Source organism: Podarcis pityusensis (assembly GCF_964106645.2).
Source record: "Podarcis pityusensis genome assembly, chromosome: Z".
Classification (NCBI taxonomy): domain Eukaryota; kingdom Metazoa; phylum Chordata; class Lepidosauria; order Squamata; family Lacertidae; genus Podarcis; species Podarcis pityusensis.
In genome coordinates, this window is record NC_138044.1 from 17,305,315 (window position 1) to 17,323,439 (window position 18,125).

The window sequence follows — 18,125 nt, forward strand, 5'->3', positions numbered from 1 at the left end:
AAGCTGCCTATTCTCGAGTCAGATCATTGGCCCATCTAGCTCAGTATTGTCAACACTGACCGGCAGCAACTCTTCCGGGCTTCAGGTAGGGGGCCTTGCCCAGTCCTTCCTGAAGATTGAACCCGGGAGTTCCTGTGTGAAGAGCAAACATTCCATCGCTTGAGCATTCATAGTAAACGTATCTTAAGGCTTCTCCTCTGTTCAGCAGTTGGCATCTGCTTAATCTCTTCCCAAGTGGAGTTGTACAGGCCTTGCGATGTAGGGCAGTCATGGAGCTGGGATACTTTTGCTGGGTCTCGATGAGTGTCTGCAGCCGCCTCAGCATCCTCATCGCCCTCCAGTGCAGGCACCAGTATCCTCCCCTGTAGTATTGCTTGGAATCTTGGAATCTGCTCCTCTGCTTCTTTTTCCTGTTCATAATCTGTGCTAGCTGGTGTGACAGTAGAAGGCAGACCTGGCCTATTGTATATCAATTCAGAAAAGTACTTGAGGTCTTGTGTCTCTTCCTCTCACTGACCAGAAAAAGCATTTTACTGTTCACTGTGCTCATCAAAATGAACCACTTTTCTTGCACTGACCTTTCGTGTTTCTAAGTCCATAACTCTGTAACCTTTGCCTCCAGAAGTATACCTTAGCATAGTTTCTCATTCTACCCTGGAGTTCAGCTTGCCTATTCTCTTTGGGTATATAGGCAATGCTGCCAAATACATGCCTGTGTGATAGGTTAAGTACACTTCCATGTCAAAGCTCAAAAGGTGTGCATGCTGCCCCCGCAGCCTGTTCTGGAGATACCCTGCAGTGGCTACTGCAGCTCCCCACATGCATTTGAGGAGGCCAGCATCACTCAGCATGCATCAGGTCATCTCCATAAACTCTGTATTAGCTACTGAGCTCTGTTGTGGGGTGTGACTAACACTCCTCCCATGTGTAATGGCTTCCTCTTCCAGGAGGGTTCTCATGTGGTTTGAAGTAAACTCACCACTGTTGTCGTTCATAAGAGTTGTAGTTTCCCTCTGCAACTTGTTGCTCACCATGGCGAGGTACTTTCTGAACATATCCACTGTCTCATTTTTCTCCCTAAGGAGGTACAGAACACAGTATCCTGAAAAGTCATCTAGGAAAAAAACAACATACTCATTTTTCCCTAGCAAGGAAACACTCAGTGGACCACATACATCACTATAGACTACATCAAGCACTCTGGTGCTTCTTTGTTGAGTATATGAGGGGCGGGGGGGAAACGGTTTAACACTTTTCTCAGTTAGGCAACCTACGCACTTCATTGCGGTTGATGCACTCTGGAGTACCTTCTCCCCTCTTGCAAGCTCCTTGCATTTCAGTTCCCTAATGGCTTTGATGCCTCTGTGGCCAAGCCTTCTGTGCCAGAGCTCTGGGTCTGCTTCAGCCTTCTGAGGTTCTGCGATATTAGTCTCAACACATAATTCACCATCTCCGGTCACCTGGCATCTTCAGTCCTCAAACTGCACACAGAAACCATTTTTCCTGTCCAAGGTAGATATATTGAACATGCTGCAATTCAACTGTAGGACAAACAGGACCTGTTCCACAGGATTCTCACTTAGTAGATTGCTTAGCTTGCAATTTGAGGTTCCTGCACCTGCACCACATATTGTTATGGTTTTGCCATCTGCAGCTTGGATATTGCCATCCACTGATGGGTCAATATTGTTAATGCCTCCAAAGATTTATATTTATATATATATAAACTCATATGAGTCCATTAATCATCTACTTGATTTTGTTTACAGTTAGATTCTTCTCTTGCAAAAGAAGGCCCTTTTCTTTTCCCCTTACTTTGGCTTGCTTGCTTAAATGCAGGGGATCTTCCTGAATGTGACCTTCTTTGCTGTATTTGAAGCAAATAATTTTTCTGAGTGTAGCCTTGGCTCTCCTTTGGGACTGAGACGCATAGTTTGTCTTGTATCCCTGGCTGGGAAGCTTGCTCTTCTCTCCACACTTTCCTCTCTCAGGTGCTCAATCACATCTGCTAGCCTTAGGTTTGGTTTGTCATCCATGAGAGTTTTGAAATTTAGGTCCTCGTGACCTCAAAAAATAGCAAACTTTCTGTTCCTCATCCATTTTGTACTGTTTAGATTCCAGCTTTTCAATAACGGTTAGGAACTCTGTCATGTGACTGTCACAGTCCTTCTTGGCTTCAAGTTTTAATTTAAATAGATTTCTCACCCAGGCATGGTGGGAACCCCTTGCTTGTGAATCCAAGTGCTTTTTGCAACTTTTCAAGCACCTGAGCAGCTGTATCATCTCTTTTTGTGTGAACCATTTGGGTCTCTGAAATACTATCCAGAATGATAGGCACTGTCAATTTATTCTCTTGTTCCCACTCCTTTGAGGCTTTGTCCTCACTAGGCTTCACTTTCTCAATACATTATAAAATAGCTTTCATATCATGTTTGGCTTCTAATTGTCTTTTCCATTGGATGAAATTGCTTCGTGTAAGCTTAGGTAATTTGAGACTTTCCTCAACAATGGAATTCCTGCTATCCATTTTAGAAAAATCAAAAATGGAAAAATTCCCAAAAAAAGGGGGGGGGGAGAAAGGAAAAATATTCCAAAATAAAAATAGGGAAAATCACAAAAAATAAAACATTCTCAAAATCTCCAAAAGTAAAATAAAATTATTTAATCCTCTTTGCTAAAACCCCAAAGCAAAAAGCACGGAGCAGAATAAGAATCCTTTAGTGTAACTGCTTTGCATTAGAAGAGTAGATAGACAAATGAGGGGTGAGTTTATCCGCTCACAATAGAAACAAAGCAAACAAAAGATTGCCTGGGAAAGCTTCTCCTTCACCTTGAGGCTAAGAAATACAATCTATCTGAGTGCACTTTAAAATCAAGCCTAAAAAATCACCCAAAGAGGTCAAAAGTCTCTGCAAAATGCTTTCACAACTCTGGGATTTATTCTCACTCTGGGCCACCATAACCTCTATGCTGGAAAATAACTGGGGAAGACCAGGTTAACTCTGAAGTCCCACATGTGTAAAGGTAAAGGGACCCCTGACCATTAGGTCCAGTCGTGACCGACTCTGGGGTTGCGGCGCTCATCTCGCTTTATTGGCCGAGGGAGCCGGCGTACAGCTTCCAGGTCATGTGGCGAGCATGACTAAGCCGCTTCTGGCGAACCAGAGAAGCGCACAGAAACACCATTTACCTTCCCGCTGGAGTGGCACCTATTTATCTACTTGCACTTTGAGGTGCTTTCAAACTGCTAGGTTGGCAGGAGCAGGGACCGAGCAACGGGAGCTCACCCCGTCACGGGGATTCGAACCGCCGACCTTCTGATCGGCAAGTCCTAGGCTCTGTGGTTTAACCCACAGCGCCACCCGCGTCCCTTCCCACATGTGTAGGAAACTGCAAAAGAAAAAAATGGCTGACTGCCTTTATTCAAAAAAGTGCAGGGCTTGACTCACCCTTTAGCCAACAGCTGCTGCCCCCGCCACAAAGTTTAAAACAGAAGTAGGTGCAGCATTTGCAAAGTGCAGGAAATATAGGTTTTTAGATCTTTAAATATTCCAGTATGAAGCACTGACAAAGTGCTCCCCCACCTCTACCCCTCTCAGAATGAATAGACAACAACCTTAAGTAAGTTGAAATGCTTTACTTACAGTAATCAGAGGTCTCACTCATGCATTGTTCAATGTTACAGCAGAAACAACAGAGGCAAAGTATTCTTGGTTACAAAATATAGAAGTTGGTCTCAAGCACGCAATCTTAGTGTGAAGCCCCAACCTCAGACGTCTGCTCAGTTACATGGTTAAAGAGAGAGAGAAAGAGACAGATAGTGAGAGAAAGGAACAGGAAACAACCATTACTTCCGAAGGTGAGGGGACATAACCTAACCAAGCATTTTCTAGCAAATTACAGCACTGTGGTCCTTAATCTCTTCATTTACTAACTAGCACAGTTATTCATTGTTAGGTTTGACTTCAAAATCTACCACAATCTTAAATCCTGATTCTGTCTTCTGCAACATAAGTTACTCCTCCCAGTTTGGTGTCATCTGCAAATTTGATGAGCGTCCCCTCAATATCTTCAGCCAATATGTTTGTAAAGACATTGAACAACAGGGCCAGGACAGAAACCTGTGGCACCCCACTTGTCAGTTTTCTCCTGGATGATGAAGAACCATTAGTGAGCACTCTTTGGGTTCGGTAAGTCAACCAGGTACAAATCCACCTAACAGTCACCATGTCCAGACCACATCCTACCAGCTTCTCTGCAAGAATATCATGTGGGACTTTGTCAAAAGCATTAATGAAATCAAGATATCTAGTCCCCTAAATGTTCCCCTGGTGCCTACTTCCCAAAGCCCAGTAAGCTTCTGACCAGCTTAGGATGCTCACATGTGCAACATCATTTCCTCCCCCCCATCGCTCTGACAAGCTGGCACCTCTGGCTCCAACTGTTTCCCTATGAAAAATTTCACTGCACACTACTGCAAGATATACTACGTCCATAGCATTTCCCCAAGCTTGTAATTCTATAAAAAAAGAAAGAAACGCGATTAATCAGCAGTGACCTGCTTTTGAGAAACCCATCTTATATCTTACTAATCACAACATTCTTTTCTAAGTGCTCACAGACCAACTGTTTAATTATTTGTTATGGGACCTTTCCTGATAATGACATCAAGCTGACCAGTCAGAAGTTACCCGAGTCTTCTCCCCCTGCCCTTTTTAGAAGATGGGGACATTTGCCTGCCTCCAGTATTCAGGGACCTCACCTGTTCTCCAAGAATTCTCAAAGATTACAGATTGAGGCTCTGAAAATACACCTGGACGCTCCTTTAGCACCCTTGGGTGCTGCTCATCAGGCTCTACTTCATTTAAAGTAGCTAGGTGTCTCCTTGCCTCCTCTTGGGCTGCAGCTCCCTCCTAGCATCTTTTATTCTGCTATCAGCAGGTTGAGCACTGCTTTTATTTTGGATGAAGACAGAGGCAAGGTAGGTGTTGAGCAGCTCCACCTTCTCTCTGTCACCCAAGAGCATTTCTCCATCTTCTCCATGCAGAGGACCTACCACTTGCTTGCTCTTCCTCTTTCTGCAAACATAACCTAAGAAACCTTTTTAATATTTTCTTTCTTTACCTCTCTTGCAAGACTGAGCTCATTCTGAGCTATGGCCTGCCCAACATTCACCCTGCAACTCTTGGCTACTCATGTTATACACCAGCTTCTTGATTTCCCCTGTCTTCCATTTCATATATATGCCCTTAAATATCAGTTCATCTGTAAGCTCCTTATGCAGCCACACCAATTTCTTTAGATACCTCTCACTTTCCTTTTTTGTTGTTGTTGGAATTGCCTCTGTATCATGAAACCCAGGAGGACATGATCACTTAATCCCAACTTTCCCTGTACTTTGTCGGTCAATTCCTCCCTGTTGGTGAAGACCAGGTCCAAGATAGATGATCCCCCTTGTTGCTTTTTCCACCTTCTGGGAAATGGATTTGTCAGCAAGGCAATGGAGGAATAGGTTGGACTTTACAGTCTTGGCAGAGTTTGAGTCCCAGCAGATATCCAGGTAGTTCAATTCTCCCTTAACTATTATACTCTCAATTTGCCTTTCATGTTCCAGGTCATGGAGTATATACAACTTCCTTTACATAGAATGCTGCTACTCTTCCCTTCTTGTTTGGTCTATTCCTTTTCTTCCAGGACAGTCCACTCTGCTCTATCAAGACATTCCTCATCTTGCCTTGTAGCTCAAAGTGTAGATGGGACTCATTATTTTTTTTGGTGAAGTTGTTGAACTTTCAGCTGATGTCTCTCCATTTGCCAGTCCCACCCAAAAGGCAAACTCTTCATCAAGTCAATCCTTTGAGACAGAGGCGGCGAGAGACCTTTCCCTGGTGCATCTGCCAGAGCAAGATGCACAGAGCACAGAAGCAAGACTCCACAAGGGCACATGAGCAGAAGGGCTACCTCGCATTGCTGCTACCGCCACGGTTGGCCATGAGCAGCTCTGAGGCGCCAGACAGAAGCCTCTCATCTCCTTGGGTCGGAGGGCAAAAACACAGAGAGGTAACCCAAGTGTGTGTGTGACTGTCAAGGCCTCCTCCTCCTCCTCAGCTCAAGGAGGCGGCCTCATTCTTTCCCTCCATTCACAGGTATAATGGCTGCAGTGGAGCGAGGAGGAGGGAAAGAAAGGGAAGTGGGAGGCAGGCTGGTACTACCCACATGTGTCCAAGCCTCCTTCGCTGCCCAGATCCTGAGGTGCTGCTGCTGAAAAGCTTCTGAGGAGGCAGAGGGCACACCTCATGTAGGATGGGAGACGGTGGCAGCCTGGCGTTGTGTGGACCTAATGCACCGAGTGAGGGGTGGTGGTAGAAGGAGCCTCCAGCTTCTCTTTGCCTCAGAGGCAAGAAGTGACCTTGCCCTCCCAAGCGGAGAGGGAAGGGGAGGAGAGGCATTAGCCGTTGCCACAAGCCATGTGTCAGCACTCCTTGCTAACAGCCGCTCTGCCCCTCTTCACTCCCTCTCTTGCAAGCACTCCCCCTTGTTGAGCTTTTTCTGGGAACATCCCCCCACCAAAAAATTAAGCCTTTGGGGATTTCAAAAGCATTTTTAAAAATTGCCCTACTTGCCATAAGTCCTGGTTTTGTGGACATTTTATCGATTTTGCAAAAATCTGCCCGGATGCCATTTTTCAGCCCGATTCCTGGATGTGTCCGGGGAAACCAGGATGTACGGCAGCCCTAAGATCGACAGGCCTCAAATTTCTGTACCTTCTCTTCCAGTAAGTAAGGCAACCAGCTTGCACTTGCTGCAGGTGTATTTTAGCACATTCTCAGGCAGGAAGACAAACATGGCACAGGTGTTGCAGGTTATTGCAGCAGCGCCTTTGCTGTCCTGTCTTGGTCCTACAAACACAATGAGACAGCACTCTGGGCCTCCCCCTCAAATCCCCCTCCATTTCTGGTCATGAGCTCCCAGAGGCTGCTGTCAGCTAAACAGATGTGGCCCCCAGCAGGTTGGCCAAAGCTGAATGTGGCCTTTAGGCTGAAAAAAATCTTTGTCGGCTCTGAAATATACTCCGCCCATCCTCTGTAAGAGGTCTGTCCTCCGTGAGGGGAGCAGAATGGATGGCTCCCTTTGATGCAAAGTGAATGGGGCAAGTATTTTTCAGCCACTGGGCCACATTCCCTCCTAGACAACCTTCCGAAGGCCACACACCAGTTGGGGGGGCAGGGGTAAAAGTGGGCAGAGAGGCAAATGTTCATTGACTCACATCTCCCCCTCTGCACACCATCCCTGGAAGCAAGAGGCACCATGAGATATTAAGGACACTCAAAAACACTCAAGGGTCATCCAAAGCAATACTGTGAGTGGTGTGGCCACACAGTACCAGGGACCACACAGAGAGGCCCCAAGGGCCACCACATTCGTCCCCCGGGCCTGGTGTCTCCCATCGTGGATGCAGAGTACATGGGCATACCCCATTTCCCATATTGCATTGATTTTGAAAATGAGAATTACCAGGGGCAAGGACAAGGTACACAGAGAAAGGCCTGTACTATCTAAGCTGTCTATTTTTGTGAGGATTTTTAAATTATTTTTTATTTTTAAAAAAGCCTGGCCTGCTGTACTTCGGATCCTGCCGAAGCAAAATAAAAAGCAGAAAGCTGAGCCTGAAGTGCGTTTAACTGCAGCGCTGGGCAGAGAAGGAGCCCCTATTTGTCAAGACGTCTTCCAAAGAAAATAAATCTCTATTGTACATTGAGCTTCTGAATCTCAGAAATGGAGAAAGCAGATCTCCTTTTGTTTCTTTTTATGTCTGTCTCTTTGGAGAGGCAGTCATGGGGTGGGGGGGTCACGATTGATTGGTATCTCTGAGCACCTATTTGTTGGGGTTGTTGGGGGTTCATTGAACCCAAACATTTCAAAAATCTCTCGCACCCAAGGGAATTAGTCTTCTAATTAGTCTTGAGGGGGTTCTCATCTGCTCCAAACAGGAGCCGGCCCTACTGTTAAACAGAGTGAGGGGGTTGCTTCAGGTGGTGGACGATGTAGGGCGGTGACTGGGAGTGAGGTTTTGGAGGGTAGGGAATTGGGCATGCCTCAGAGCCTGTCCTGCACACTTACTAAGCTGTCTTTTGATGTGATGAAGGATACAGTGCCTCGGGACCCGAATACTTGAAGGAGAGACTCCCAAAACATTTGCTACCTGGAGCCATGCATTCAGCAGGAGATGACCTGTTGGTGGTGCCATCACTGGCTGCTGCTTGGTCAGTGTGGACCCATAACAGGGCCTTATCAGAGAAGGTCCTCCATTTTGGAATACCTTCCCCACTGCAGTGAATCTGTCTCCTCATTATTGACATTCATAAGAAAATTTAAAACATTCCCACCAGAGGCATACTTATGGTCCCTTGAGCCCTTGGGAAGAGCTGTATTGATGGTCCCCCCCTCAAAGGGGGGGAAATCACTTATTTGCACTTGGGCATTGCAGGTGGCCCAACACCAGCCCCAGATGTGTGTTTAGCAGGGCGAGGAGTGACTGGGACTGGCAGCTGGAAGCCCATGTCATGCTTCCCTTCCTCAATGCAGCTGTGCTCAAGGCAGGTGCAGCTTGGAGATGCAACTGCTGGGGGCAAGGAAGTGGCAGCTCTGGGGCTCACACCTAGGCATGACTTTCTTTGGCCAGCTGCCTCCTGCCAGCCCTCATATAGCCATGTGCTTTGCCCCATGGAGTACATGGGTCTGGCCTGGCCCCTCTGACAGACGCTGCAGTGCACCTTTGCACTTTGACAGCTCCCGTTACCATGCCCTGAGGGCCCTCTTGGCCAAGAAGAAGAAGAAGAAGAGTTTGGATTTGATATCCCGCCTTTCACTCCCTTTAAGGAGTCTCAAAGCGGCTAACATTCTCCTTTCCCTTCCTCCCCCACAACAAACACTCTGTGAGGTGAGTGGGGCTGAGAGACTTCTAAGAAGTGTGACTGGCCCAAGATCACCCAGCAGCTGCATGTGGAGGAGTGGAGACGCGAACCCGGTTCCCCAGATTACGAGACTACCGCTCTTAACCACTACACCACACTACACCACAAGGGGAATAAGGAAAGGCTTCCCCCTTGAGTTGGGAGAGAAGGGAGCGGACACTCCGTTGTCCATGGAGGCAGCACCTTTCTCTCTTTGCTCCCTCAGTAAACTCTTGAGGAGAACTTGGACAAAGTAATGAGGGGACTCAACTACATTAGTCAAGAAACAACATTTTGAGTGCATTATAAACATGCAACACCAGATGGCGCCAGAGAGCAAATAAAATGTCTAAGTAATTTTCCATAGAGGTTTTTTCCCTTTTGTTATAACGATTTAATTTCTGACTTATTTATAGCGGTTTTTTCCTGTGTGTAGATTCACCCAGGGTTAGAAGCAAGGTGACATCCTCACCTTTCACTCTGTCATCACCCCAAGTGCCCCTTTGCTTTCAGAAGCACCTTTGACTTAAAAAATAAAAACAGGGTAGAAGGGCAGAGGCACTGGCTTTGCCCCACTTAGAGGGTGCAAATAGTTGCTGGAGTGGCGACCATCAAGCTCACTAAGCGGCAAGGAAAAGGAGAAACTTGGTAAGGCAAAAAGTTGCCCTGGAGGAGCAAGCAGCTCTAAGAAGACCAAGGCTAGCTGCACACACCTAGACCTGTGCCAGCATGGCCAACCCCTACAGAGCCCCCTGATTCCCATTCACCCTGCCAGTCAATGGCTGAAAGATCCTGTTCCTGGCAAGCCCTGAAATTAGTAACTACGAGGGTATGTGATTACCTTTAAATGCTTGTAGATATTCCAAATGGTTTTCAAATATTTTCAGCGTGTTTCCCCCCGTTTAGAATTGTATTGTTGCAACTTTTTAATGTTTGCTGCCCTGGACTCCTTTAAAAGGAAGAGAAGGATATGTATTTCTTCCTATACACATAAAAATGTAAGGCTGTCATCGTGTAAGCCACCATTGAAGGACTTGCAGTGTCTCATCAGAACCCTGGATTTGCATGAAGCCATAGCAGGGAAGTGGAACAAAAGAAGTGGCAGGTATAAAATGGGCAGTTTTAAGCCAGAGCAGCGGGTTTAAATAAAGCAGGGATGAAGGCACACTGAGGAGTTTTGAGAGGATGGGGGTTTGGGTGAGGAGCAAAGGGAGGGGTGGGGTTTGGCAAGAGGTGAGCAATGTGATCAGGTGTGGCAGCCCCTAATTCTTTCTTTCTTTCTTTCTTTCTTTCTTTCTTTCTTTCTTTCTTTCTGGGGTGTGTGGGAGGGGAGAAGAGGCATCGCTGTCTCATTTGCCCCAGGCAGCAAAGTGTATTGGGTTAGCCACAGCTCCAGAAACAAAACAACCCAGTGATACTGTTAAAATCCCAAGAGCGCCCCTCACTCCAATGTAGTGTTTTTAAGGGGAAGACTGTGGCATCGCAAGAGAGCAGCTGCTTGGCATGCAGAAGGTCCAGTTTCAATCCCCAGCAAGCAGCTCTAGGTAAGTCTACCAGAAACCCTGCCGGAAAGTCTGGAGAGCTGCTGCCAGTCAGTGTGGACAACACTGAAACAGATGGAACAAAGGTTTGGTTCAGTATTACGCAGCTTTCTGTATTTTGGGCTTCTGTCTGGATATTGTAGGGCAGGGGTGGCCAACTCCCAAGAGACTACTCACAGAGTTAAAAACTGGCAGTGAGCTACCCTCTTTTTAGGGGTTCAGGACAAAGTTGTTGAACTTTTTTTAGGGAGGGGGAAAGCCACATTTTTAGGGGTGCAGGGCAAAAACAATGAGCTTTTTTTAGGGGAGCCAAACTTGTTGAGCTTCTTTGGGGGGAGCCAGTGATCTACCACAGACATCCAGTGATCTACCTGGTAGATAACGATCTACCTGTTGGACGTGCCTGTTGTAGGGAACTGGATGCCAGCAGCCAGACTAGATGGGACCTGATCCAGCAAGGAAGTTTTTCTCTACAAGCTTCTGCATCACACAGAGCTCTGTGTTAATGTAGGTTTGAGCTGGGGAGGAGGGGAAGTGTTTTCACAGCCCGAATGATAGAAAATATAATCAACTCCTTTTCTGATTAACCTCCCTCTCAAGATAAGGGAATAAAACAGTTAAGCATGTCTCAGGACTCTTGCAGAGTTTTAAGTGTGGGGATTGAGAGAAAGAAAGGTGTGTGGAGGGAAGGATTTTAGCAACATATTTATTGCACATGCATATATATATATATATATATATATATATATATATATGCCTAGCTTGAAACTCTCCAGGGCATGAGAGAGAGAGAAAAATTAAGAACACAAACCATTCAGCACATGGAAGCCCAAAAGCAGAACAGTTCCTGTCTAGACTTTTCCTTTTTCCTCCCCCCACCCCTCCTCCCACATTTGCTCCTAATTCCATGCTCTGCAGGCTTTGGGAATCGCCATCTATTTAGTAATAAATATACCTGGTCAGACTGCCAGGTCTCAGGGCGAGAGCCAATAAAGCAACTCCTCAGAGTAGACCTGTTGAAACTGACAGGCTCCAGTTACTTAAGTGTATCTCTTGCATTAAGAGTTCCTTCAATGCTATTCTAACGGGCTCCCTTATATTTTAACCGTCAGCATTTTAATGTGGTTGCTTTTCTACATGTTTAATTGCAGATAGATGCATTTTCATTATTTGTTTTGTTCCTGTGATTTTGCTTTTGTTTAGGAGGTGTCAAAAGTGGTATATTATTATTATTTTAGCAATTTTAATGGGTCCATTCAGAGCATGACTACCCATAGAGTTCAATCCTGAAAAGTTCAGGAAACAGACTAAGGTCACATTTTTATTTATAAAAACCTAACACCTCGGAATAAAATCATTAAAGTGTTGAAAACATCCACACCACACATTTAAAGAATCCTGGGAACTGTATTATTATTATTATTATTATTATTATTATTATTCTGGGAACCACAGCCTGTTAAGTATAAACTACAGCTCCAAGTATTTCTTTTTGGGAAAAGGGGGGAGAAAGAGCCATGTGCTTTTAATGTACAGTGTAAATAGGTAAAGGTAAAGGGACCCCTGACCGTTAAGTACAGTCGTGGACGACTCTGGGGTTGCAGTGCTCATCTTGCTTTATTGGCCGAGGGAGCCGGCGTACAGCTTCCGGGTCATGTGGCCAGCATGACTAAGCCGCGGTACCTGTTTATCTACTTTCACTTTGACATGCATTCAAACTGCTAGGTTGGCAGGAACAGTGTAAATAGAAGCCCCTAAATTTTCTGGGTGGGGTCAGAAGGGTGTTTTCTGATTGGCTTGATAAAATTGTTAGTTATTCCCCAAAGGTTCCTGGAGGGCATTCCTGAGAGTGGGATGGCTCCTCCCATCCTCCCATCCCATCCAGTGGAACAGGCAGGGTTCTTGAAGATCCTCCTTGTGGGAGGGGCCACCCCACTCTCCCAGGACAGGCCCTGGGTGTACTCTATGAGCTACACAGAGCTCAGCTTTAGATCCTTTTTCACTTTACCTTCATTTTGCTTTTATACTTCTCCAACTCAGCTTCAACTGCTTCCCTCTTTTCTTCCCACCCTCAGCCTTCCTTAACCGGGAATGGGGGGATTAGCACTGGCCACAGCAGGGGAGGGATTAGTAGGCACACAGAGGCAGCAATGGGCCTTTTCATGCTCTACAGGTGAGGAGAAAAACAAAAGCATGGCAGGAGAGCAAAGCTGATCATGCCTACCTGTGATCAGTGTGATTTCTTGCCAAAACAAGCAGACCAGCAGCACCCCCATCCTTCTCCAGGTGTGGAGGGGACTGCAGCAGCGCCCTTTTTGCCACAGAAGGACCATGAAGCCTCAAGAAAACAGGTGGGGCGAGCCTGGAGTGCACTCACCTGTCAAGAGACCGTTGTGCCCTCCAAGCCCTATGGAAAGGAAACACCCAGGCAAGCATTTTCCACACCCACCTCTGCCACAGCTGCAGCTTTGCACTATGCCCACAAACAGGGCATCGTCACTTCCCAGAGGGGTGTTCTCAGAAAAGACAGAGACTCCCAGCACGAGGGACACAGCAGTGCAAGGGACAACCATAGAAGGGTAAGTGCTACTCACCCAAACCCTCTGTTTCTGGCTGCATAGCTGGGATGTTGATATCGCCCCACAGGGCCACTTTGGAGGATGGAAGCTGTTTGAAGAACCCCTGGCAATGGTCTTGATCAAGACCAGAGATAAACAGAAAACTCTTCCTAACAAGCTGGAATAGGTGAAGAGCAGGCATCAAGTGCCTTTTTGTTCATTTCACTCATACAATAGGCACTGAATCACATGGGATGCAAGCCCTGATGGGACAGGACAGACAAGGCATCGGGATATAGCCGGAAGTAATCATCTGGGGGAATTCAACTCCAACCCCAAATTCCAGAAGGCCCCTAAGAAGGATGGTCTTGCAGCATGACACAATTCCACAGGGACCAATAGAGGGCAGATGTCTCCACCTTCCTCAAGAATGGCACAAAACATCATTGACCATGTGGGTGATCAGCACAGTTTCCTCTGGGTATTGGTTGGAGTTTCCAAGCAACCAAGAGCAAAATTTATTGCCACCACACCCACGTTCCTGGAAACAGGAGAAACACCAAGTGGACTGTACAGCCTTGACCAACTTCTGGCAATTTGAGCTATAGAGCCAGTATCAAAACGGGAGGGTGGGGGAGCACAGAGTGTATTCAATGGTCTTCTTGGTCACGAAGAAGACTGATGACACACGGGTGATGCTAGACTTGAAGTGGCTGAATCAGAGACTATTTTACCAGCAATTCAAACTGAGAACCCTGAGGTCAACAGCAGAAGTGGTGGAGAAGAACGATTGGCTAGCCTCCATATGTCTGTCAGAGGCATATCTCCACATACCAATCAACAAGTGTCACAGATGGTACGTTCAGTTCTGCTATAGTCAACAAAACACCGCTTTTGGCTTCTCAGTGGCTCCATTAATTTTTATCAAGGTCCTGGTGACTCTGATAGTATATTTGCAAACCTTGGAAATCCACCTGCACTCTTACTTGGACAGTATCCTGATCTGAGCACCATCAAGGAACCAGTGCAAGAAGGACATCTGGACAAATCTCAATTATTTCCAATGGCTCAGATTTGTTATGAATTGGCGTAAAAGTTCTCTGATCCCATAACAAACAATAACTCACCTAAGATTACAGGTAGACTCTCAGAACTTCAAGATGAGGCTTAAAGGGGAGTGCATAGTCAAAATTCGCTCACTGACTCAAAAGATACACAGTGCCAAAGACAGAGACGTCATGAAATTGGTGAGGCTACGAGGGCTCATAGTACCATGCATTGCCTAGTGAACCGGTCCAAGTTTCACAAGTGCCCATTACTTCAGGTACTGCTCCCCTTCCAGGACCTGATCATGGCCTCAGGACACCAGATAATCCTCATACAGGGGAACCTCCAGACCGAGTTGAAATGATGGCTGCACCTGGACCAACTCTCCACTGGTGTGAGCCTAGAGGTGCCAAAGCACATGGGGATCACAACGCATGCAAGCCTACTGTGGTGAAGGGCACACCTGGACTTCCATGTAGTGAGTATGGTCTCCCACCAAGGCCAGATTAGCATAAACTGGTTAGAACTACAGGCAGTCAGACTCGCCCTGACGGATTGTGCTCCAAGTATCCGAAGAGCACATTCCTGATCTGAATCAACTTTTCTGCCAAAGCCTATTTGAACCACCAGGGCTATTTATTCCAAAAGCCTCATGAGAGAGGCAAAAGACCTTCTGATTTGGTCAGGATTCAATCTCTTCTCCCTGAGAGCAGAACATGTAGCTGGGTTGCAGAATGCGGCAGCAGATTGGCTCGGCCAAACCACAGTCATAGAATTGTAGAACTGTAGAGTTGGAAGGGACCCCGAGAGTCATCTAGTCCAACCCCCTGCAATGCAGGACTCTCAACTAAAGCATCCATGGCAGTTGTCCATCCTACCTTTTAAAAAAAAAACCTCCAGTCATGTTGGACCCTGAATGGAAACTCCACCCAGAAGTCTTTCAACAAATCACCCACCACATCAGAAACCCTGTCATGGACCTCAAGCGTCAACATACAAGTGGAACGTTTCATGTTTCATGTCTCAGATGCCCTGACGATGGCATGGCCACCAAGCCTCCTCTACACCTCTCTGCCCACCATTCAACCTCCTAATGCAAGTAGTGCACTGAGTGCAACACTTGCAAGAAGAGGTATCCTAGTGGCACCATACTGGCTAAAACGACCATGGTGCCTATAACGTCTCCACCTATCAAGGGACGAACAATGACAGCTCCCGATGTGGGAGGACCTGCTGAGCCAGGGGCTTCTTTTACACCTGCATACACAGGTAATCTGCTTAACAGCATGGAGACTGAGCATGCCAATTTGGAAAACCCTAATTCCGTTCCTTCTCCCCGACCACCACCACCACTTTTTGGCAAATCTGTGAACTGTGATCATTTGTCTATTTACAAGGCAGAGAGGAAGAATAAACAAACAGCTGGTCTATTCCTAACAAATCAGAGAGGGTTGGCCATCAAAGTTTGCAAATGCTGAGGATGGGCTCAGTTGGGTCTGGGCATCAAATGAGTTGCAAGAGGGTCTAGAGAGAGCTCCTAGTAGTGTAGAAGGCGTTTTGGATCTCCTGTCCAAAAAGAAAAAGAAAAAACCTCTTGGGGCAGCTATCCAATAAGTAACAGAAAACAGATTTGGGGGATTCTGTGGGTCCCCTCCTCCCTTTCTTCACAATTGGAAAAGTTAGGAAGAATTGTTGATTTAAACCCACAGCAACCCAAATAAACTACAATAGGTCCATCAACAAAATTTCCAAAAGGCTTCCTGCCATGGTCTGGGTTTCCTGGAAAAGTCTCCTTAGAGATTAAGAAGTAGACAGAATTTAAGAACTGTCTTGCATTTGGGTCAGACTGAAGCTGAAGTCTGTCTGCTTTCCCCAAATGGGCAAGGTAGATGCCCCTGGGAAGCAGAGCGTGGAGGCAAAGTCTGCCCCCTGTTGTCCATCCTCTGTCAATGCAAGATCTACTGGCACTGCACAGGTGTTCATTCTGAGCACACAGCCACACAGAAGTAGTGGAAATCCTCCTTGACCATATGTGCATGTGTGTGTAAATTTTTTTTTTTTTTATTTATACACCCCACTTTTCCTCCATTTAGCTCAAGAGGGCATACATGAACATAAGAAGAACCTTGCTGGATCAGACCAATGGCCCAGGCCAGCATCCTGTTCTCACAGTGGCTACCCAGATACCCTGAAGGGAAACCTGCAAGTAGGATCCAAGCTCAAGAGCAGCACTCTGCCCTTTCCAGCAAGCATTACTACCTCCAGCCATGGAAGCAAAGCATAGCTACATGGTTCTTCTTCTACTCATTTTATCCTGACAACAGCCCTGTGAGGTAGGTTAGGCTGAGAGACCACAAGGTCTCCCAAGGTCACCCCGTGAGCTTTCACAAATGAGTTCATCTTTGAACCTGGTCTCCCAGGTCCTGGTCTAACCTTCAACCCGCTCCAAATAAGCATGCAAATTAGGCACTTTGTCACAGTGCAAAGAAGTATGAGCAGTAACTGCTTTGCCACACCACATAGAGGAGCTTGCAAAGCAACCACTTTTGCCACTCAGTGCAAGTCTGATAGCAATTGCCAGTCAACCCTGACACTGTCAGCAATCAGCCATCCACCCAGATTATAACAGCCCAGTGCTTTGTGGCTTCCAAGTGGCATGCTCTTTGAGCAGTGGGGCTGCCAAGCGAACCCACTTATGAATGTTTTATAAGTGCATTCAATGATATTTATGTCTCAGCCAACTTATGTTCTTTCGTGCCTTTGCATGTGGGTGAAGGTTGACCCCTCTCTCCACCTAGATGCTGTGATAAGTTAGCACAGCAGCTTATCAGTTCAAGAGTCCTCTCCTTAATCAGTCCCGCTTAACTGACCTGCCAATTACCGGTAAATCCAAACACCCACTTGTGTGGGATCCAATAAAAACTGCATTTCTTATTTGCTGCAACATGGGAAGCTGCCTTATATTGAGTAGGACCGTTGGCCCATCTTGCATGGTATTGTCTACAGGGATTGGGAGCAGCAGGTATCCATGGTTTCAGGCAGGGGGCATTCCCAGTCCTGCCAGGAGATGCCACCAGGGGCTGAAGCCAGGACCTCCTGCATCCAAAGCAGATGCTCCAACATTAAGCTGCAGCCTTTCCTCTAAAAGAAGACACAAGATTCCGGTCCTCATGGTTCTGAATAAATGAGCATGGCCGGAATTAAATAGGAACATGGAAAGTTGCGTAATGCTGAGTCAGACCCTTGGTCTGTCTAGCTCAGTATGCACTAAACTGACTGGCAGTGGCTCTCCAAAGTTTCAGGCGGGAGTCTCTCCCAGCCCAACCTGGAGATGACATTGAGGACTGAAGCTAGGACCTCCTGCATGCACAGAAGATGCTCTGGCACTGAGCTATGGCCCTTCTCCATTGCACAACAGTACAATAATGGCCACATTCACAACCAAGGCTGTTCTTTACCTGGTATATGATGCCCGATATCCAATTTGCATTCTCTGGGGCAGCACTGATTTTCTTTGGAAAGCAAAATGCTCAGCTGCACCAGAGAGCATCCTGAAGGCATCAGCAGAAGGCTCATGAAGCTTGGAAAGAGCACCCCCTGGAGGAGGCAGGGAGAAATGCAACCCACAGCCATGACCTTTTCCCACATTAAATCGCAGAAGAAAAAACTCTTTTTTGCAATGAATTTTCAGCCACTCCTGTGGAGGACATATGTGAGGTGGTGAGGAATTTGATTCAGTTCACATTTAAAGGTGAATCTACCTTATTTGCACTTTCCGAAGCCATCCGAGAACTGAAACACAGCCTTCAAAACCTGTGCTTCTCTGAATTTTGCAATGGTGTTCTTTAGCTTTAGTAACAAAAAAATGTGTATACTGGGGCAAAGTGTGTGTTAGTTGGAACCTTGTGTGCATATATTATTTGGCTCAATTTTGGTATGGAAATTTGTTCCTATTTATTTGTTCCTATTTATTTTGCATCTGTTATTATACTTTGTAATGTTTTATTATAAATAAGTATATGCAA

General features: G+C 46.4%; 2 protein-coding genes across 4 annotated transcripts in view; one reads left to right on the forward strand and one right to left on the reverse strand.

Moving 5' to 3' along the window:
- PRRX2 (paired related homeobox 2) overlaps positions 1–10,170 on the forward strand; it is a 192,640-nt gene extending 182,470 nt beyond the window's left edge. Inside the window, exon 5 of the transcript XR_013981410.1 lies at positions 10,157–10,170. The gene's annotated coding sequence lies outside the window, so the exon portion shown is untranslated. The remainder of the gene's footprint in view (positions 1–10,156) is intronic.
- Positions 1–18,125, reverse strand: part of FAM163B (family with sequence similarity 163 member B) — a 47,881-nt gene that overhangs the window by 5,773 nt on the left and 23,983 nt on the right. For 2 of the 3 annotated variants that reach the window (XM_080989999.1, XM_080989998.1), the window contains exon 2: positions 980–1,077. The exons of the other annotated variant lie outside the window; for it this stretch is intronic. The gene's annotated coding sequence lies outside the window, so the exon portion shown is untranslated. The remainder of the gene's footprint in view (positions 1–979; positions 1,078–18,125) is intronic. 3 annotated transcript variants of the gene reach the window in all.